The following is a 23,342-nucleotide window of genomic DNA, read 5'->3' as shown; positions in this document are numbered from 1 at the left end:
ATTATACTGTGACAACTTGAGTGCTATTAATATTTCTAAAAATCCTGTGCAACACAGCAGAACCAAGCACATTGACATTAGACATCACTATATCAGAGAGCTTGTTGATGATAAAGTTATCACACTGGAGCATGTTGACACTGAGGAACAAATAGCAGATATTTTCACAAAGGCATTGGATGCAAATCAGTTTGAAAAACTGAGGGGCAAGCTGGGCATTTGTCTGCTAGAGGAATTGTAGCAACTACTGATATCTGAACGTGCCCAAACGAATCACTTAACATTAATAGCACGTTCACTACTGAACCAAAGCAAATTCGACCGTTGCTTCACACGTCCCTCTACATTCCTCATTCAAACTTATATTTTCGTGTTAATCTCGTTTTCTGCATTCCCCAACAGCTCTCAGAAATTTACGAAATCATTCCAAACGCTCTGCTTTTCCATGGCTACCTCACCAAAAGAAACTTCAGCTCCTGGTTCACCCTCTGTACCATCATCTCCGCACCAGGAACAACCTGAATTCAACATCCAACCCATACAAATAATTCCTGGTCAAGCTTCTGTCCCTGAGAAACTGGTTCCCAGAAGACAACAGGGAGTGAAGATTGCTGAAAACCCTAGCCTTGCAACAAGTCCTAGGGAAGTAGACACGGAGATGGACAAGAAAATCCGCAGTATTGTGAGTAGCATTTTGAAAGACGCCTCTGTTCCTGAAGCTGATGAAGATGTCCCAACATCTTCCACCCCAAATGTTTCTGTGCCTGATGTCAATAAAGATGTTCCAACATCTTCCGGCCCAAATGCTGAAGTACTCTCTTCCCCCAGCAAAGAGAGATCAACAGAGGAAGATGATCAAGCCGCAGAGGAGACTCCTGCACCAAGGGCACCAGAACCTGCTCCAGGTGACCTCATTGACCTGGAAGAAGTAGAATCTGATGAAGAACCCATTGCCAACAGGTTGGCACCTGGCATTGCGGAAAGACTACAAAGCAGAAAAGGAAAAACCCCCATTAAGAGGTCTGGACGAATCAAGACTATGGCCCAGAAGAAGAGCACTCCAATCACTCCTACCACATTCAGAAGGAGCAAGGTTGCAATCCCCTCCAAGAAGAGGAAAGAAATTTCCTCATCCGATTCTGATGATGATGTCGAACTAGATGTCTCGACATCTAAGAGGGCCAAGAAATCTGGGAGAAAGGTGCCTGGAAATGTTCCTGATGCACCATTGGACAACATCTCTTTCCACTCCATTGGCAATGTTGAAAAGTGGAAATATGTGTATCAACGCAGACTTGCGGTTGAAAGAGAACTGGGAAGAGATGCCTTGGATTGCAAGGAGACCATGGACCTCATTAAGGCTGCTGGACTACTGAAGACAGTCACCAAATTGGGAGACTGTTATGAAGGCCTAGTCAGGGAATTCATTGTCAACATTCCCTCTGACATAACAAACAGAAAGAGTGATGAGTATCAAAAAGTATTTGTCAGAGGAAAGTGTGTTAGATTCTCCCCTGCTGTGATTAACAAGTACCTGGGCAGACCTACTGAAGGAGTGGTGGATATTGATGTTTCTGAGCATCAGATTGCCAAGGAAATCACTGCCAAATGAGTCCAGCATTGGCCAAAGAAAGGGAAGCTTTCAGCAGGGAAGCTGAGTGTGAAGTATGCAATTCTACACAGGATTGGTGCTGCAAACTGGGTACCCACTAATCATACTTCCACTGTTGCCACAGGTTTGGGTAAATTTCTGTATGCTGTTGGAACCAAGTCCAAATTTAATTTTGGAAACTATGTTTTTGATCAAACTGTTAAGCATTCAGAATCTTTTGCTGTCAAATTACCCATTGCCTTCCCTACTGTATTGTGTGGCATTATGTTGAGTCAACATCCAAATATTTTAAACTACATTGACTCTGTGATGAAGAGAGAATCTCCTCTATCCCTGCATTACAAACTGTTTGAGGGGACACATGTCCCAGACATTGTCTCGACATCAGGGAAAGCTGCTGCTTCAGGTGCTGTGTCCAAGGATGCTTTAATTACTGAACTCAAGGACACATGCAAGGTGCTGGAAGCAACCATCAAAGCCACCACAGAGAAGAAAATGGAGCTGGAACTGCTGATCAAAAGGCTCTCAGAGAGTGGCATTGATGATGAAGAAGCAGCTGAGGAAGAAGGAGAAGCAGCTGAAGAAGAAGAAGATGCAGCAGAGGATACAGAATCAGATGATGATGATTCTGAAGCCACCCCATGATCATCAGACCTTTATTTTTGTTCTTACTAGTTATAGGGGCATGTCCCTTTGAACAATTGATTACTATTGGTCTGTAATATTTGCACCCTAAGTTCATGCATTCTACTTTTGTCAAATTCTGTCTAAAAAGGGGGAGTAGTAGTATTAATAGTATTATGCTTGCTATTATGCATGATGTTGAGTAGTAGGATAATATGTATGATGTATGGCAGTAGGATACGATGATGCATGATTCATGATTTTGAGGGGGAGTTGCATGTATATGACTTTGAGGGGGAGACTGCTGCTGATGATGACTGATGTAAGCTACTAGTAGCTGATAGAAGATGCTGCAGTAAGAGCATGAAGACAGGGGGAGCAGAAAGCTGATGTCACATGAGATGTCTTGACATCCTGGAAAAGACTAGTAGCTGATAGAAGATGCTGCAGTAAGCATGAAGACAGGGGGAGCAGGAGCAGAAAGCTGATGTCACGTGAGATGTCTTGACATCCTGGAGAAGACTTGTAGATTTGCAACTTGAAGAATTTCCGCTGTGCTTGATTACTCTGATAATGAAAGTTGCTGATCCCACTTGCATAACTGCTCGTACCTGCTCAGGAAGTGTCTAAGTATGTTTTAGACAAAATTTGCCAAAGGGGGAGATTGTTAGTGCTTAGCTCTACTGAGTTTTAAAAGATTGGCTAAGATTTTGTTAAAACATAAGCACTTAGACAATGAAGGAAAGCTGGAGTTGCTGCACATGATGTCCAACGTTATGTCAAGGAATAAGATCGGGCTGCACAATGCACAAGGCAAGATAAAATGTCAAATGAAGAATTGAAGTTGCAGGATCCACGATGTCGGATACAATGTCCTGACATCCTGCCCGAAAATACTGGAGTTGCTGCACAATGCATAAGTCAAGATAAAATGTAAATGAAGCATTGAAGCTGCAGGATCCACGATGTCGGATACGATGTCCTGACATCTTGCCCGAAAATACTGGACACATAAATCTGTTATATCTTTATCAGATTATTGTGCAGTTAGCAAAAGATTAGATGATCTATCTTTAGGAACGAATTAAAAGATCATTAAAGTTCGAATTACAAACTAGAAGAGTTCGTTCAGGGATTAAAGATTAAAGATTAAAGATTCAAACTAAAAGATCAAACGTTATCTTTTAGATCTTTAAGTGCAGATTTTCAGGAAGAAGATAGATCTCATCCAGCACAAGCAGTTGCAGCCCAGAAACGCACATTGCTATATAATCATGGAGGCTGCACGAGTTCTGTACCAAGTCCGGGATTGAAGAGTTATTTTGTGAGTTTTGGGACTTGAGTCTTTTGTGAGACACCTTGATGGTACCCTAACATCAAGTGTTGGACCTGAGTGTGTAGAGTTGATCTCTAGTGTGTAGAGTTGATCTCTTGTGTGTAGAGTTGATCTCTAGTGTGTAGAGTTGATCTCTTTTGTTCAGAGTTGATCTCTGGTGTGTCTTTGATTTATTTGTAAACACGGGAGTGTGATTGAGAGGGAGTGAGCGGGGTTTCTCATATCTAAGAGTGGCTCTTAGGTAGAGATCGCACGGGTAGTGGTTAGGTGAGAAGGTTGTAAACAGTGGCTGTTAGACCTTGAACTAACACTATTTTAGTGGATTTCCTCCCTGGCTTGGTAGCCCCCAGATGTAGGTGAGGTTGCACCGAACTGGGTTAACAATTCTCTTGTGTTATTTACTTGTTTAATCTGTTCATACGGACACATACAATCTGCATGTTCTGAAGCGTGATGTCGTGACATCCTGTATGACATCTGTCCCCAGTATCAGAATTTCAATCATGCATATGCGTTCAACATACTTTTTGTTCTACAAACTGCATACCTTTTGTTTTCATGTTCGCTCATGCATGATCCTTGCATTTTCCTCTACAAAACAAAAACAAAAAGGGAAGCATGAAAATTCATGATGCATTCTTGGTTGCATATATTCGGTACCATGAACCAACCATGTTGGGATCATAAACCCGTTTCAATTAAAAACAAAATGAGTGAACATGGTACCTAATGCATGGTTAACTAGGAAATGATGTTTCTTCGTGCATCTCAATTTCATAATTACATTTTCCATGCATAGCATGCGTATTCCCGAGTCTTTCATCTCTATGAAATGTTGTCAAAGTATTGGTGATCGAAATTGCCATTCCTTGGATTATGGGGTTGAACCAAGCTCATGCTTTTACGAAAATGTTAATCAAGTCAAGTTGAAGCATGTAAGTAACCATCTTTCAAAAATTGGGGCAAATGATGGATCGAGTTACATCGCTGCTTCATCTACTACCAAACACATTTAGGACTGTTGATGTCCTTGTTACTTCCAGTTTCACCTTGACCAAGATGTCATGGACCATGTTGAAAAATCTAAATTGATTCAACCCCATGTCCTGCGTAAAAATTTGCAATACTTCAACTGTGCATCATTCGCATACATCCATGCTTTTCATTGGTTGCATTGCTCATTGCATTCTTTCCTTGAAAAAAAACGAACTTAATCATTGTTATCAAAAAGAAAAGAACACACTTTACGGCGCCCTTACCGAACTCGTGTTAGAGCTAGAGTAATGAGTGAAGTAGAAGAGGTGCAAGAGTAGAGGAAGGCCGACATGAAGGCCATGAAAGAGCAAATGGCCACAATGATGGAGGCCATGATAAGTATGAAGAAGATAATGGAAGCCAATGCAGTTACAGTTGCCGTTACCAGCGCTGTCGCTAAGGTGAACTCGATGCCCCCATCTGGCCTCAAGCAAATGAATCATCCAACCTCAGATATGGTAGGCAAAGATTTAGGAAGTACGGATGACCCCATGATGTGCAAATTCAAAACGAGCACGCCTTCCCGCCATATGGCTTGCCTCCCAACTATACACCACCCAATGTAGCGTACACTCCCAGTGAGGATGTCAATAACTTCACTCCCATACTCATTGAGAGCCGACAACCCCGAACTGATCATGCACATGTCTCTTAAAACCGTGGGGGAGACATATGAAATTTCCTACCACAATCTAGCCGACTTTAAGCCTTGCCTCGGATATGCCACTGAAGGGCAAGCAGTTGGTGATATACCCCTGCAAAACACTTTGGAGGGCCCTCAGTATCACCCACAACCACACCCCTTGCATTCCACAGGGATTAAAATCCCTCATGCTATGGCGGAAATGGGAAAGGTGGATCATCTAGAGGAAAGGCTCAGGGCCATTGAAGGAGGTGAAGATTATGCCTTTGCTAAAGGAGTTGTTCCTAGTACCCAATATCGTCACCCCTCCCAAGTTCAAGGTGCCAGACTTTGACAAGTACAAGGGGACTACTTGCCCCAAGAACCATCTAAAGATGTATTGTCGGAAGATGGGGGGCATACGCAAAAGAAGAGGAATTACTGATACATTTCTTCCAAGAAAGTCTTACTGGGGTAGCTGTTACCTGGTACGCTAACTTGGAACCTTCCCGAGTCCATTCTTGGAGGGACCTAATGGTTGCCTTCGTTAAGCAGTATCAGTACAATTCTAATATGGCTTCGGATAGGATGCAACTATGGAACATGTGCAAAAAAGAGCATGAATCCTTCAAGGAATATGCCCAAAGATGGAGAGACCTGGCAGCTCAAGTAGCGCCCCCAATAGCAGAGAAAGAGATTATCACAATCATAGTAGACACGTTATCGGTGTTCTACTATAAAAAATGGTGGGTTACACATCTTCATGTTTTACAGATTTGGTCTTTGCCAGCGAAAGGATCGAAGTGGGTCTGAAAAGAGGAAAATTTAATCATCCTGCTTGGACGAATGAGAAAACTGGGGCAAATAAAGAGGGTGAGAATGAAGAAGAAACCCATGCTGCGGCTGCCATTCCTATACGGCCAAGTTTCCCACCAATCCAACAATGTCATTACTCAGCAAATAACAACCCTTCTCCTTACCTACCACCCATTTATCCACAAAGGTCATCCCTAAATCAACCACAAAACCCACCTACCACACAACCAATGCTAAACACCACCTTTAGCACAAACCAAAACACCAACCAAGAAAGGAATTTTGCAGCAAAAAAGCCTGTAGAACTCACCCCAATTCTGGTGTCCTATGCTAACTTGCTCCATTATCTACTTGATACTGCAATGGTAGCCATAACCCCTGCTAGGTTTCCTCAACCTCCATTTTTCCGAGGATACGACTCGAACGCAATGTGTGCTTATCATGGAGGAACCCCAGGGCATTCCATTGAGCATTGTATGACCCTGAAGCGTAAGGTGCAAAGTCTAATTGCTGCGGGCTGGCTGAAATTTGAGGAGAATCGCTTGTGAATCCTAACATTGACAAACGACACCACACATGGGGCAATTTTGAAAGCTGTTGTTAGATGTCTCTAATGACTCATCAGGATTTTCAAGTTTAAGCCATTATTATAAACCACAGTTACAATACTAAAATGGATGAATTTGACATCCTTGTCTCTCTCATCCTCTCACAAACACATCTTTGTCTATTCAACTTCCACTGGAATGTGAGTGTAAGCCATTGGTTTGTTTGCTCAAAGCGACCTGCGCTCCTGAGTGTTAACTTCCAAGACCGTTCAATCAGAGATTACTCGTCTTGCACGTTGGTGGGGGTGCCGTAAAACAACGAGTAAAGTTCAAAACAAATAAGTTTCAAAATTGAAAAAAAAAGCATTTGATTGACTGTGTTTTCAAGACGTTCATGTGACCTCATTTTATCATTCCAGAAAGTTTGTCTTTTTAGAGAGAAGTGAGTTATCAAGAATAGGATGTTGGACAAATGGCCTCAATTATCTTAAGAAGAGGAGGGGGGGGGGGGGAGGGGTTGAATTAAGATACAAAGACTATTCCCCAATTAAACTTTCACTCTCTCTCTTTGGATTAACAATGCACCCTTAACATGAATTACTCAAAAGACAATTCAAAATGAACTTCTTTAAAGCAAAAGATAAATAACAATAAATAAAAGAAGTTTAAGGGAAGAGAGGAATGCAAACTTGATTTATATTGGTTCGGCCACTTCCCGTGCCTACGCCCAGTCCTCAAGCAACCCACTTGAGATTTTCCACTCTTTTTGTAAAACTCCTTCTACAAAGTCTGAACCACACAGGGACAACCCTTCCCTTGTATTCAGGAATCCTCTACAACAAGAGACCCACGATCTCTTAATCCCTTTTCAGAAATAAAAAGAAGAGAAGGAGAAATCTCTCTTAAAAGAGATAGATTGTACAATGAAGATCAATCAAAATTCCTTATTGAATATGCAAGTGGTTGACCAAGGAATCTTTTTGAGAGGATAAGACAGATCAGTTCAGAAAAACTTTTAATCTTTTGAGAGGATAAAACTTTTTGGGCAATGAAAACTCTCCTTAAATTCGTGTTTCCAAGTCACTTTTGATGGCCATTCATAAAACATTTGAATAGATGTGACTGTTGGAAATTATTTTCTGAAAATCCCCTCTGGTAATCGATTACAAGACTTGTGTAATCGATTACAGGTTTTAAAATTTGAATTAAAACGTTCAATAAACTGCTGGTAATCGATTACCATCCATGTGTAATCAATTACCCATTAGAAATTTTGAATTCAAATTTCTAGTGACTGTTATAAACATTTTCAGCTGCTGGTAATCGATTACCAGAGAGTAAATCTCAATTTAAAATGATTTAGATAGAATTCTTTGGCCAAACCTTTTGCTTTTTCAATTTGGAAACTTCTTCCTTAGATTCTAGAGATCAACTTGATCATATATCTTGATTTTCTTGGATTCTTGGATTCTTGTCTTGAATAAAACTTAGAAGCAATTGATCCTTTGGCATCATCAAAACATCAAAACACCTTGCTTCTTCATAGGAGTCATTTGACTTAATCCATCAACTGAAAAAATCCTTCAACTATTTCTCATCCTTGGAAAATTTTTTTTGCAAGAATCAAATGCTTCTTTCATTCTTCCTCACTATGAGGTTGTGAAAACAAGACAACAATGGTTACCTCATAGCCCTACAATGGGGCAATGAGGGGCACCGTGCATGAGCCTCAAGTTAACCTAGGGGCAGATTAGAAGTTCTCACCCAATAGGTTCCCTGCTACAAGGTCATGACGAAAGACAACGATTGATACCTCAAAGACTTACACTGGGGCAATGAGGAGCATCGTGCATGAGCCTCAAGTGAACATAGGGGTAGATCAAAAGTTCTCACCTGTCGATGTTTTTAAAAAGGGGGGACAAACCCTGAAATTTTAATGGATTGATTATACGTCAAACGGCTCCATTGCCATCACTCCAAAATGGTCAAGTGACTAAATCAAACAGAACATATACTCTGAGGGAGTTCCCGGAAAGATTTGCAAAAGATAGGACAAGGTTGCATGAATTATCACCTCTTTCAAAAGGACAGTCAATCTGTGTTTTCCAAAAAAATTAAATCAAAATCAAAAATCACAAAATAGGGAAATAATGTTATGAACATTCCATTACATTGCATTGTTTCATATGAAGTCCGCATTTACCAAATTTCACAACAAAGGTTGCATGCATCTGCATCACTAAACATCATGTTAACTACATAGATTTCCTACATCTAGTCTTTTGAATTTGGGATGACCGGCTCTCTCGATGAGTCGATCTCTTGCTTTCTCATAAGGATGGACCCTTGGGTACTAGTACCCTCGCCTTTAGAGGACTATATGTCCTCGTCATCAGAGGGCTGCACGCCCTCACCTTCAGAGGACTACCTGTCCTCGCCTTTAAAGGGCTACACGCCCTCACCTTCAAAGGGCTACACGCCCTCATCTTCAAAGGACTACACGTCCTCACCTTCAGAGGACTACACGTCCTCGCCATCAGAGGGCTACACGCCCTCACCTTCAGAGGACTACACGTCCTCGCCTTTAGAGGGTCATGTACCTTCACCTTCAGAGGACTACACGTCCTTGCCTTCATAGGGCTGCATGCCATTACCTTTAGAGGACTACACGTCCTCGCTTTCAGAGGACTACACGTCCTCGCCATCAGAGAGCTGCACGCCCTCACCTTTAGAGGACTACACGTCCTCGCCTTCAGAGGGTCATGTACCTTCACATTCAGAGGACTACACGTCCTCGCCTTCAAAGGGCTGCATGCCCTCACCTTCAGAGGACTACCTGTCCTCGCCTTCAAAGGGCTACACGCCCTCACCTTCAAAGGGCTACACGCCCTAACCTTCAAAGGGCTACACGCCCTCATCTTCAAAGGGCTACACGCCCTCACCTTTAGAGGACTATATGTCCTCCCCTTTAGAGGACTACACGTCCTCGCCTTCGGAGGGCTACACGCCCTCGCCTTCAGAGGACTACACGTCCCCCTTTTCAGAAGGCTACATGCTCTCGCCTTTAGAGGGCGACACGTCCTCGCCTTCAGAGGGCTGCGCTCTCCCTCGCCTTTTGAGGGCTACGCATCCTCACTTTTAGTGGGCTCCATATCCACACCTGTCGCAACCTACCCTTTTACAGGCGAGCGAGGCGAGGCTCACGGGTGCGTCTTCCAAAGGAGGAAAATGCGTTGAGTCGCCACCAACTTTTATTTGTGGAAAACGTCGGAAAAATCGAAGGAAACCGGTCATAAAGAATATTCCAGATTCGGGAGTTGTATTTACACTTGAGGAAGGTATTAGCACCTCTCACGTTTGTCCCAAAGGACAACAACCTAAAATTTAGAATTGTATGAAATTGTGTATCTAACTTTTATTTCCTTTTTTATTTTTGAGTTCGACAAAAGTGGGACTCTTGCTCCTACGTACCCTCCATCGAAGAGGAAATCAGACCTATGTAGTTCTTTCTTAAGGGTGAATCAAGCGATTCTTTTTACTTGGAATGTGGTCTTTTTAAGGCGTTGGACCTTAAAAATGATCCATTTTACTTGGTAAGAAAAACTGAGGTATTGAACCTTCAAATCCTTTTTAGTGATTTTTTGCGGACGAGCTTGACTTTGCGAGTTGATTTTAGCCTTAGTTTCACTTTAGTTATTAGTCAATTCAATTAAGAAAGAGGAATCCCAAAGAGAAACGTCCGATTGATTTTTTTGGTTTATTTTACTAAAAGATATTTTTTGATTATTATATTATTATTTTACCTCTTTTTGGTTTCCAATGTGGTTACGGCATGACCGAACGGTCAGATTTCATTTTAACAGAAATTAACGGATATTACAAATCAAATGATCAGTGGAATTTTATTTTATTTTCTGATTAGGCGAGAAGATGACTTAAGTAAATGACTGAAGCACGTCAAAAGGGGGTACGGAAAGTAAATGAAACGAGAATAAAAGTACACGAAACAAATGAGGACCACCACGGGTACATAGAATGAATTGAAAAGTTCAATTCTGGGAACTTACCGGTTGAAGACCGAAGAACGACGAAGAACGAACGATAAATGACGAAGAACGGTTGAAAATCATCGCGAAATCACCCATGGAAACGTTACGGAAGCGCCTCGACTTGGATTTTCTTCATGAAAACAATTTTCCTCATTGATTTCATGTGAATACGAAGTGCCAAGAAGACTGAACCCCTTCCTTCTTCACTCCTCCCCCTATTTATAGCAAAATAGGGGAGGAGCTTGCCACCCAGCTCGCCTGGGCGAGCCAGGTTGCTTCCTCCAGAAGCAACCGCCTTCTGGAGGAAGAATCTGGAAGGCCCAAGTGGGCATGGTTGCTATTTGCACCCCCTTTGCTTTTTTTGGTGATTCTTTTTCCGTAACGTTACGAAACTTTACGAATTTCATAACGATACTTGTTTTCTTTCCGTAAGGTTACGGAACCTTACGGATCATGTAATTACTCCTTTTTTAGCTTTCAGAATGTTACAGAAACTCACGGATTGGGCAACAACACTTCCTTTTGATTTCCGGCACGTTACGGAATTTCACGGATTGCGTAACAATGCTTCCTTTCGACTTCCGGCATGTCTCGGAACTTCACGTATTGTGCAACAAAGGGTGCCAAGTAACTCGAAGCGGTCAACCAAAGGTTGCATGCCATCAAAAAATAGTCCCCGAGCGAAATTAAGGTATGACAATTGCCCCTCTTTACTTACCTTTTATCGGAGATAAGAGGAAAGCAAAGATAAAACACTGATTTCGTCTGTCTTCGCCCTTTCTGTGATCAGTCTATGATGACTTCCGTCTCTCCTTCTTCTTTCTCTACACAACACAAAACAAACACAAACAAAAAAAAACACCAATAACATAATATACACATATACACATGTTTGGCGAAGAAACCGATCGGGAACAAAACACATTTCCCAGCCACCGGAGGCTCCGCGCTTGATAACGGAGGACACATGAATAGCTCTAGGCAATCAATTCATGGGACTCCAAATAAGATTTGAGGGTGGAGGATAGGCGAACAGCGCTAGGCAATCAATTTGCGGGGCTCCAGACTTGATGGCGGAGGACGCATGAACAGCGCTAGACAATCAATTCATGGGTCTCCGAATAAGATTTGAGGGTGGAGGATAGGCGAACGGCGCTAGGCAATCAATTCGCGGGGCTCCAGACCCGTTGGTGGAGGATGCATGAATAGCGCTAGGCAATCAATTCATGGGTCTCCGAATAAGATTCGAGGGTGTAGGATAGGCGAACAACGCTAGGCAATCAATTCGCGGGGCTCCAGACCCGTTAGTGGAGGATGCATGAATGATAATCAATTCATGGGGCTCCGAATAAGATTTGTTGGCAGGACCGAATGGTCCACCGACATTTTCCCACCTAAAAAGGCAAACATGCTTTTAGCAAAGAATAATAAATCATTCGCGAGAGCACCATATCTTAGAGAAACAATATACCCATGCCAATGGTAATTTTCCTTGTAACCGAAAATGAAGGGTAGGATGTCAACATTTAGCTTTTAAATGAACATTCAGGGGAAACGTCGGGTCAAACTGAAACTGGGAATAAAATCACTCATAGTGTATAAAAACTCACATAGGCAAGTGTTTTACCCTAATCCCAAACCATAACTGCACCATGACTTTATTTTGCACAGGATTTCCTATTGAACCAAAAGATCACACGCACGATCACGGATCAATAGGATTTTCTCGAGGGTAGTGTTTTTGGAGAGGAAGCTGGGTGTTTCGGTCATTTCCTCTTTGTTTATGCGGGGCAGGATACCGCCAGTTGGGAACGACCTCGAATGGCAATCCCAAAGGAAGAATCACTTAAAAAATGGGTTTTCCTTTTGTCGGCGGTCTTTTACCTCGCCGAAAATTTATCTGGTCTGAAGATCCTTTGTTCTCTTTCTTTTATTGATCGGGAATTATTCTGTTTTCCTCCGATCCTTTCCTTTTTACTTTCTTCCGATCTTTGATCAAGAATCCTTCTTTTCCTTTCTTCTCCTTTCTTCCTTTTCTTTCTTTTCATTTCTTCCTTTGGGAATTCGGGTTTTAGCATTCGTTATTTGCTCTCCCTTGAGGAGATTCTGCTGTGCTTTTCTTCGGGGGAAAGGATGAGGATTCTTTTCATAGGCCAAGGTTCAAAGTAGCCAAAGGTTTTGTCTCAACATGGTCTTTTCATCATGCGAGCCCGATCTTGATATCTGAGGCAAAACAAATTCATGTGTCAGGGTGTCGGTTTTGGGTTAAACTTCCATATCATTTCCACAAGGCACGCGTAACAATGATGATTTGGAAACAACGTGCAAAATTAGTCATGGCCACAGCTAGGTGGGTACTCAAGCATCCAGTTTATGGCATTGTGATACTAAGGCTTGGGATTTACACAAGTAGACCCAATGTTTCCAAATCATGTTCTTTCATCGGTTCAATGAATCCATCCATTCTCATCTCGGTTATTCTGGAAAATAAACTCTTAGCGTCAGTCCCTTGTTTCCAAAAGATATGCTTGTTCTCTACGAATGATTTATGCATCCTAGGACCATAACATGCCGACCTTCGAGGTTTTTCTTTCTTTTTTTCTTTTTGTTTCATTTTTTATGTTCGCAAAAACTATACATCCATCGTTATCTATGAGAAAAGCTTTTCTTTGTACACCTACATTCCTATACACGACAAACTTTCTCTGTATACACACGTATCAAAAACTCTTTCTCTTTATATCAACACGGTCTATATAAAAACTCTATTCCTGTTCAAAGACTTCTTTTTTCGTTTTTTCCAACATACAATCGTGGTTTATACAAAAATTTCTTTATATACACTTATTGCTCACACTCATTATTTATACACACACAAAATCTTTCCATACACTTTTTACATATAAAAAACTCTTTTCTTTTCTTTATATATAGATATGACATTTGTTCACAACGCCTCTTTCTTTTTCTATTCTTGGTGTTATCACACACATTTTCTTTCAAAAACTGGTTATGATCAGTGAATTTTTCAAAGAAAATCTGGAAGTTATCTCTTCTCAAAAGCATGTTGTTTTTTAGCTAGACAAATTTTTATTTTTTTATTTTATTTTATTTTATTTTCTTTTTTTCTTCCTTCTTTTTCTTTTCTTGCTCGCTCTTTCTGCTCTCTTTTTTCCATGAGGTATTTTGCTACCTAAATATATGTATATTTTTGTGAGGTATTTTGCTATATACATGCGTGTCCAAGGTATCTTGCTATATACATGCGTGTCCAAGGTATCTTGCTATATACATGCGTGTCCAAGGTATCTTGCTACCTAAACATACATATATATGTTTTGTGAGATATTTTTACTATATACATGCATATCCAAGGTATCTTGCTACCTAAATATACATATATATATTTTGTGAAGTATTTTTGCTACATACATGCATATCCAAGGTATCTTTCTACCTAAACATACATATATATATTTTGTGAAGTATTTTTTGCTACATACATGCATATCCAAGGTATCTTTCTACCTAAGCATACATACACACACACACACACACACACACATATAGATATATATATATATATATATATATATATATATATATATATATATATATATATATATATATATATTGTGAAGTATATTTTTTTTGCATACATGCATATCTAAGGTATTTTCACTAACTAAACATACATATATATATTTTGTGAGGTATGACTACCTTCCGTGCTTGTGGTTGTTTTATTTAAATTCCTAGGATCATGAGCAACTAGGTGTGTCCTGCTATGACTTGAGAAACAAAAGTGATCAAATAACAAGCAGAGATTTAAAAGGTACTAGGTTGCCTCCTAGTAGCGCTTCTTTAACGTCTTGAGCTGGACGCCTTATGACTTGTCGGTCATGGACCTAGTACTTTGCTTACCTTTGGCTTCGGACATGGTCGCCTACTGGTTGGCCATGGGTTGTAGGCAACGCTCTAACCTTTTTGTGGATGAGCTGAGGTGAACTCTAGAGGTGGTGGCAGTGCGTTTGTTGCCCACCGTCGGCCATCCCCAGGCTACCGTGGTGTCTCGCCCTGCGCCTGCCTGGGGGCGCAGTACTTTTTGATGAAAGCCCAGTTAATGGGGGGCCTAATGACCTTGTTGGGGGCGAAGGGCGCTTCGTAGAACTGACAAAGGCCCGTAATCAGAGCTAGAAACCCCAAGGCCCTGTTGGACTTCTCCGGGTCGACTGGGTGTCTTGCGGGCGCGATCCCTACAAACAATTGATGACATCAGAAATCAGTTGAGCGATGTGCATACTTACCTATGTCATGATGGCATGACCTTGCAGGGGGCGACGGGCACTCTGTAGAACTGACAGAGGCCCGTAATCAGTGCTGGAAACCCCAGGGCCCTGTTGGACTTCTCCGGGTCCACTGGGTGTCTTGCGGGCGCGATCCCTACAAACAATTGATGACATCAGAAATCAGTTGAGCGATGTGCATACTTACCTATGTCATGATGGCATGACCTTGCAGGGGGCGACGGGCACTCCGTAGAACTGACAGAGGCCCGTAATCAGAGCTGGAAACCCCAGGGCCCTGTTGGACTTCTCCGGGTCCACTGGGTGTCTTGTGGGCGCGACCCCTGCAAATAGCAGATGACATTAGAAATCAGTTGGAAATAATGCATACCTACCTATGTCGGGACGACACAGACCAACTGATACTTCTGCAGGGGGAGATCGACATTACGGTCGCTGGGCAGAATGTTGCTAAGTAGCAACGTCATTTATATCTGTGTAGGAGTGGTCATGTTGGTGCGCATGGTCCACACTTGTCTCTTTGCAGTGGCACGGGTGAAACCTTGCCCCGGTATGCACAGTAGCTGCGTGATAGCCATCCTTTGGTTGTGCTCGCATAGTTGGTCGCCCTCCAATATCAGGGGGTGGCCCAAGAACTGATAAAAGGAAACTACTAGCCCCTTAACCGGGAGCGCAAGTCTCAGTTAAGCATTAAGGGTACAGGACCTTAAATTCTCTTAAGGTGTGGCTATGGAGCCCATTTAAAGTGAGGACACGTAGCCTTCTAAAGTCGGTGACGTGTCACCCTTTGAAGGTGAGGGCGTCCAGCCTCTGAAGGTGAGGGCATGCAGCCCTTTGAAGGCGAGGACGTGTAGTCCTCTGAAGGTGAAGGTACATGACCCTCTGAAGGCGAGGACGTGTAGTCCTCTGAAGGTGAGGGCGTGCAGCCCTTTGATGGTGAGGACGTGTAGTTCTCTGAAGGCGAGGACGTGTAGTCCTCTGAAGGTGAGGGCATGCAGCTCTCTGAAGGCGAGGACGTGTAGTTCTCTAAAGATGAAGGTAGATGACCCTCTGAAGTCGAGGACGTGTAGTCCTCTGAAGGTGAGGGCGTGCAGCCCTCTGATGGCGAGGATGTGTAGTCCTCTGAAGGCGAGGATGTGTAGTCCTCTGATGGCGAGGACTCGTAATCCTCTGATGGCGAGGACATGTAGTCCTCTGAAGGTAAGGGCGTGCAACCCTCTGAAGGCGAGGATGTGTAGTCCTCTGAAGGTGAGGGCGTGCAGCCCTCTGAAGGCGAGGACGTGTAGTCCTCTGAAGGTGAGGGCGTGCAGCCCTCTGATGACAAGGACGTATAGTCCTCTAAAGGTAAGGGTACTAGTACCCAAGGGTCCATCCTTATGAGAAAGCAAGAGATCGACTCATCGAGAGAGCTGGTCATCCCAAATTCAAAAGATTGGACATTAGATGTAGGAAATGTATGCAGTTAACATGATTTTTAGGGATGCAGATGCATGCAACCTTTGTCTTGAAATGCGGTAAATGCGGACTTCATATGCAACAATGAAATGTATTGGAAAGTTGTACAATGTTCATGACATTCTTTCCCTATTTTGTGATTTTGATTTTGATTTAATTTTTTTTGGAAAACAAAGATTGACTGTGCTTTTGAAAGAGGTGATAATTCATGCAACTTCATCCTATTTTTTGCAAATCTCTCTGTGAACTCCCTCAGAGTGTATGTTCTGTTTGATTTAGTCACATGACCATTTTGGAGTGACGACAATGGAGTCGTTTGATGCTTAATAAATCCATTAAAATTCTAGGGTTTATCCCCTTTCGTTTAAAAACATTGACAGGTGAGAACTTTTGATCGGCCCTTATGTTCACTTGAGGCTCATGCACGATGCCCCTCATTGCCCCAGTGTAAGGCTTTGAGGTACCAATCGTTGTCTTTCGTCATGACCTTGTAGCATGGAACCTATTGGGTGACAACTTCTAATCTGCCCCTAGGTTCGCTTGAGGTTCATGCACGGTGCCCCTCATTGCCCTAGTGTAAGGCTTTGAGGTACCAATCGTTGTCTTGTTTTCACAACCTCGTAGTGAGGAAGAATGAAAGAAGTAGTTGATTCTTGCAAAAAGAATTTTCCAAGGACGAGAAATAGTTGAAGGATTTTTTTTTTCAGTTGGTGGATTAAGTCAAATGACTCCTATGTAGAAGCAATATGTTTTGATGTTTTGATGATGCCAAAGGATCAAGTGCTTCTAAGTTTTATTCAAGACAAGAATCCACGAATCCAAGAAAATCAAGATATATGATCAAGTTGATCTCTAGAATCTTAGGAAGAAGTTTCCAAATTGAAAAAGCAAAAGGTTTGGCCAAAGAATTCTATCTAAATCATTTTATATTGAGATTTACTCTCTGGTAATCGATTACCAGCAGCAGAAAATGTTTATCACAGTCACTAGAAATTTGAATTCAAAATTTATAATGTGTAATTGATTACACATGGGTGATAATTGATTACCAGCAGTTTATTGAACGTTTTAATTCAAATTTTAAAGCCTGTAATCGATTACAAAGTCTTGTAATCGATTACCAGAGAGGATTTTCAGAAAATAATTTTCAAGAGTCACATCTATTCAAATGGTTTATGAATGGCCATCAAAGGTGACTTGGAAGCACGAATTTAAAGAGAGTTTTCATTGCCCAAAAAGTTTTATCCTCTCAAAAGATTAAGAGTTTTCTGAACTGAACTGTCTTATCCTCTCAAAAAGATTCCTTGGTCAACCACTTGCATATTCAATATGGAATTTTGATTGATCTTCATTGTACAATCTATCTCTTTTAAGAGAGATTTCTTCTTCTCTTCTTCTTATTTCTGAAAAGGGATTAAGAGACCGTGGGTCTCTTGTTGTAGAGGATTCCTGAACACAAGGGAAGGGTTGTCCCTGTGTGGTTCAGACTTTGTAAAAGGAGTTTTACAAAGAGAGTGGAAAATCTCAAGTGGGTTGCTTGAGGACTGGACTTAGGCACGGGAAGTGGCCGAACCAGTATAAATCAAGTTTGCATTCCTCTCTTCCCTTAAACATCTTTTATTTATTGCTATTTATCTTTTGCTTTAAAGAAGTTTATTTTGAATTTTCTTTTGAGTAATTCATGTTAAGAGTGCATTATTAATCCAAAAAGAGAGAGTGAAAGTTTAATTGGGGAATAGTCTTTGTATCTTAATTCAACCCCCCCCTTTCTTAAGATAACCGAGGCCATTTGTCCAACATCCTATTCTTGATAACTCACTTCTCTCTAAAAAGACAAACTTTCCGGAATGATAAAATGAGGTCACATGAATGTCTTGAAAACACAGTCAATCAAATGCTTTTTTTTTAACTCTTTTTTTATTTTGAAACTTATTTGTTTTGAACTTTACTCATTGTTTTATGGCACCCCCACCAATGTGCAAGATGAGTAATTTATGATTGAATGGTCTTGGAAGTCAGCACTCAGGAGCGCATGTCGCTCGAGCAAACAAACCAATGGCTTGCACCCACATCCCAGTGGAAGCAAAGATGTAATTACAAGAGGATGAGGGACAAAGATGTCAGATTTATCCATTTTATTTAGCATTGTAACTATGGTTTACAATAATGGCATAAACTTGAAGATCCTGATGAGTCATTAGAGACATCTAACAACAGCTTTCAAAATTGTCCCATGTGTGGTGTCGCTTAAGCGATTCTCCTCAAATTTCAGCCAGCCCACATCAATAAGACTTTGCACCTTATGCTTCAGGGTCATACAGTGCTCAATGGAATGCCCCAGGGCTCCTCCATGATATGCACATGTTGCGTTCAAGTCGTATTCTCGGAAAAATGGAGGTTGAGGAAACCTAGCAAGGGTTATGGCTACCATTGTATTATCGAGTAGATATGAGAGCAAGTTTAGCATATGACACCGGAATTTGGGTGAATTCTAAGGCTTTTTTGCTGCAAAATTCTTTTCTTGGTTGGTGTTTTGGGTTTGTGCTAGAGGTGGTGTTTAGCATTGGTTGTGTGGTAGACAGGCTTTGTGGTTGATTTAGGGATGGCCTTGGTGGATAACTGGGTGGTGGGTAAGGAGATGGGTTGTTATTGGCTGAGTAATGACATTGTCGGGTTGGTGGGAAACTTGGCCATATAGGAATGGCAGTCACAGCATGGGCTTCTTCTTCGTCCTCACCCTCTTCATTTGCCCCAGTTTTCTCATTCGTCCAAGCAGGATGGCTAAATTTGACTCTTTTCGGACCCACATCGATCCTTTCACTGGCGAAGACCAAATCCGCAAAGCTTTGAAGGTGCGTAACCCACCATTTTCATAGTAGAATATTGGTAATGTGTCTACCATCATGATTATCATCTCCCTTTCCATTATTGGGGGTGCCACTTGGGCTGCCAGATCCCTCCACCTTTGGGTGTATTCTTTGAAAGATTCATGCCCCTTTTGCACATGTTCTGTAGTTGCATCCTATCCGGAGCCATATCAGAATTGTACTGATGCTGCCTAACGAAAGCAACCATTAGGTCCTTCCAAGAATGGACTCGAGAAGGTTCCAAGTTAGTGTACCAGGTAGCAACTACCCCCGTAAGACTTTCTTGGAAGAAATGTATCAATAGTTCCTCATCTTTTGTGTATGCCCCCATCTTTCGACAATACATCTTTGGATGGTTATTGCGGCAAGTAGTCCCTTTGTACTTGTCAAAGTCCAACACCTTGAACTTGGGAGGGGTGATGATATTGGGTACTAGGAACAACTCTCCTAGGTTAGCAAAGACATAATCTTCACCTCCTTCAATGGCCCTGAGCCTTTCCTCTAGATGATCCAACCTTTCCATTTCTGCCATAGCATGAGGGTTTTTACTTGTTGTGGAATGTAAGAGGTGTAGCTGGGGGTGATACTGAGGGCCCTCCAAAATGTTTTGCAGGGGTATACCAGCAACTGCTTGCCCTTCAGTGGCATATCCAAGCCAAGGCTCGAAGTCGGCTAGATTGTGGTGGGGAATTTCATGTGTCTCCCCCATGGTTTAAGAGACATGTGCATGATCAGTTTGGGGTTGTTGGCTCTCAATGGGTGTAGGAGTGGAGTTATCGACATTCTCATTGGGAGTGTATGCCACATTGGGTGGCGTATAGTTGGGAGGCAAGCCATATGGCGGGAAGGCGTGCTTGTTTTGAATTTGCACATCATGGGGTCATCTGTACTTCCTAAATCTTTGCCTACCATATCTGAGGTTGGATGATTCATTTGGTTGAGGCCCGATGGGGGCATCGGGTTCACCTTAGCAACAGTGCTAGTAGCGGCAATTGTAACCACATTGGCTTCCATTATCTTCTTCATGCTCATCATGGCCTCCATCATTGTGGCCATTTGCTCTTTCATGGCCTCCATGTTGGCCTTCATCTACTCTTGCACCTCCTCTACTTCACCCATTACTCTAGCTCTAGCACGGGTTCGGTAAGGGCACCGTAAAGCATGTTCTTATCTTTTTTATAACAATGATTAAGTTCTTTTTTTTTCAAGGAAAGAATGCAACCAGCAATGCAACCAATGAAAAGCATGGATGTATGTGAATGATGCACAGTTGAAGTATTGCGAAATTTTACGCAGGACATGGGGTTGAATCAATTTTGATTTTCAACATGGTCCATGACATCTTTGTCAAGGTGAAACTGGAAGTAACAAGGACATCGACAATCCTAAATATGTTTGGCAGTAGACGAAGCAGCGATGTAACACGATCCATCTTTTGCCCCAATTTTTTGCAAGATGGTTACTTCCATACTTCAACTTGACTTGATGAACCTTTTCGTAAAAGCACGAGCTTGGTTCAACCCCATAACCCATGGAAAATGTAATTATGAGATTGAGATGCCCGAAGAGACATCCTTTCTTAGTTAACCACGCATTAGGTACCATGCTCAATCATTTTGTTTTGTTGTTTGTGTTTTTTTATTTATTTTAGAAATGGGTTTATGATCCCAACATGGTTGGCTCATGGTACCTAACACATGCAACTAAGAATGCATCATGAATTTTCATGCTTCCTTTTTTTTTTGGTTTTTGTTTTGTAGAGGAAAACACAAGGATCATGTATGAGCAAACATGTACAACAAAAAGTATGTTGAACGCATATGCATGATGATGCAATGACTCATGCAAAATGTATGGCTGGAATGTGATAACGGACAAATGCAGGAACGATATGTTCATTATGATGCCGAAGAGATGTTTATGCGATGCATGATATGAATGCATTTACAGACACGAGAGCCCGAAAAATTATCTCTTCTTACTTGCACACTTGGGGGTGCAGTGCCCCATGTGTACAATTAAGAAGGTGATATGGACCTTCCGGCTTCCCGTGACAAAAGATGAGACCAACATACAATGCATGTGTGGCGACATGATGCAGACGCGTAAAAGCATAACACGGGGATGCATAGAGTACGACGATATCCACAAATAATTACAAGCAAAGGCGTACATGACATTTAGGACTACATGCATGGCAGTGTTTAAAAGGCACGCAGTGTGTTTGCTTCGTGCCCCTATTTTAGGGACCTATAGGATAATATCTAGGGGTCTCTAATAACTACTCCCAATGATCCATATCTAACATGGCTGTTTTCTAGAGGTATCATCACTCAAGATAATAATATTGCGGCGATATGGAATACCATCGACAACACATTATAAAGAGAGAAAACTCTAGACTAGGTTTCACTATTATCAAGCAAGTCGGAGACCTAGCATGACCATAGATCCACCTCCACTCCTTAGATTCCCATGGACCCGAGTATAGGGCCCCTTTTTTACTCAAACCCGTGGGTGTTTAGAATGTAGTGTAAAAATGTGGAAGAGACAACATTTATTATATTTACACAATTAAAAAAATGAACACACAAAGTTTCACAATTCCACAATTTCCTAAAATAGGCCTAACTCATAAAAACAGTCCCCAGTGGAGTCGCCAACTGTCGCAACCTACCCTTTTACGGGCGAGCGAGGCGAGGCTCACAGGTGCGTCTTCCAAAGGAGGAAAATGCGCGGAGTCGCCACCAACGTTTATTTGTGGAAAATGTCGGAAAAATCGAAGGAAACCGGTCATATAGAATATTCCAGATTCGGAAGTTGTATTTACGCTTGAGGAAGGTATTAGCACCTCTCACATTTGTCCCAAAGGACAACAACCTTAAATTTAGAATTGTATGTGTCGCAACGTGCCCTTTTGCGAGCGAGCGAGGGCGAGGCTCATGGGTGCGCTTTCCAACGGAGGAAAGATGCGCGGAGTCGCCACCAACGTTTATTTGTGGAAAACGTCGGGAAAACCGAAGGAAACCGATCAAAATGAAAATTCTAAGTTCGGGAGTTGTGTTTACGCTTGAGGAAGGTATTAGCACCTCTTACGTCTGTCTCAAAGGACAACAACCTATTTTTTAGAATTTGTGGAATTGTGTTATCTTAACTTTTATTTCTTTTTATTTTTTGAGGTCGACAAAAGCGGGGCTTTTGCTCCTACGTACCCTCCTTTGGAGAGGAAATCAGACCTACGTAGTTCTTTCTTATGCGTGAATCAAGTGATTCTTTTTACTTGAAAGGTGATCATTTTAAGGCGTTGGACCTTAAAAATGATACATTTTACTTGGTAAGAAACTGAAATGATAAACTTTCAAAATCCTATTTTTGTGGACGGGCTTGACTAGGCGAGTTGATTTTAGCCTTAATTTCACTTTAGTTATTTAGTCAATTCAATTAAGAATGAGAAATCCCAAAGAGAAAACGTCTGATTGATCTTTCGCTTTTATTTTACTAAAAGGTATTTTTTGATTATTATATTATTATTTTACCTCTTTTTTGATTTCCAACGTGGTTACGGCACGACCGAACGGTCGGAATTCATTTTAACCAAAATTAACGGATGATGCAATTCAAACGATCGGTGGAAATTTATTTTATTTTTAGATTAAGCGAGAAATGACTTAAATAAATGGCTTAAGCACGTCAAAATGGGGTATAAAAAGTAAATGAAAACGAGAATAAAAATACATGAAACAAAATGTGGACCACCACGGGTACATAGAGTGAATTGAAAAGCTTGGTTTGAGGTACTTACCCGTTGAAGACTGAAGAAAACGAAGAACGAACGATGAATCTTTGAAGAACGGTCGAGAATCTTCGCGTAATTACTCATGGAAACGTTACGTAAGCGCCTAGGCTTGGATTTTCTTCACGGAACTAATTTTCCTCAACAAATTTGAAAGAGAGAGAAGTGCCTAAGGGGCTGAACCCTTTTCTTCTTCACTTCTCCCCCTATTTATAGCAAAATAGGGGAGAAGCTTGCGGCCCAGCTCGCCCAGGCGAGCAAGGTTGCTTCCTCCAGAA

The sequence above is a fragment of the Glycine soja genome, chromosome 1 (genome assembly GCF_004193775.1).
Source record: "Glycine soja cultivar W05 chromosome 1, ASM419377v2, whole genome shotgun sequence".
NCBI lineage: Eukaryota > Viridiplantae > Streptophyta > Magnoliopsida > Fabales > Fabaceae > Glycine > Glycine soja.
The sequence above is the reverse complement of the archived record's forward strand: the minus strand, read 5'-3'. Positions refer to the sequence as shown.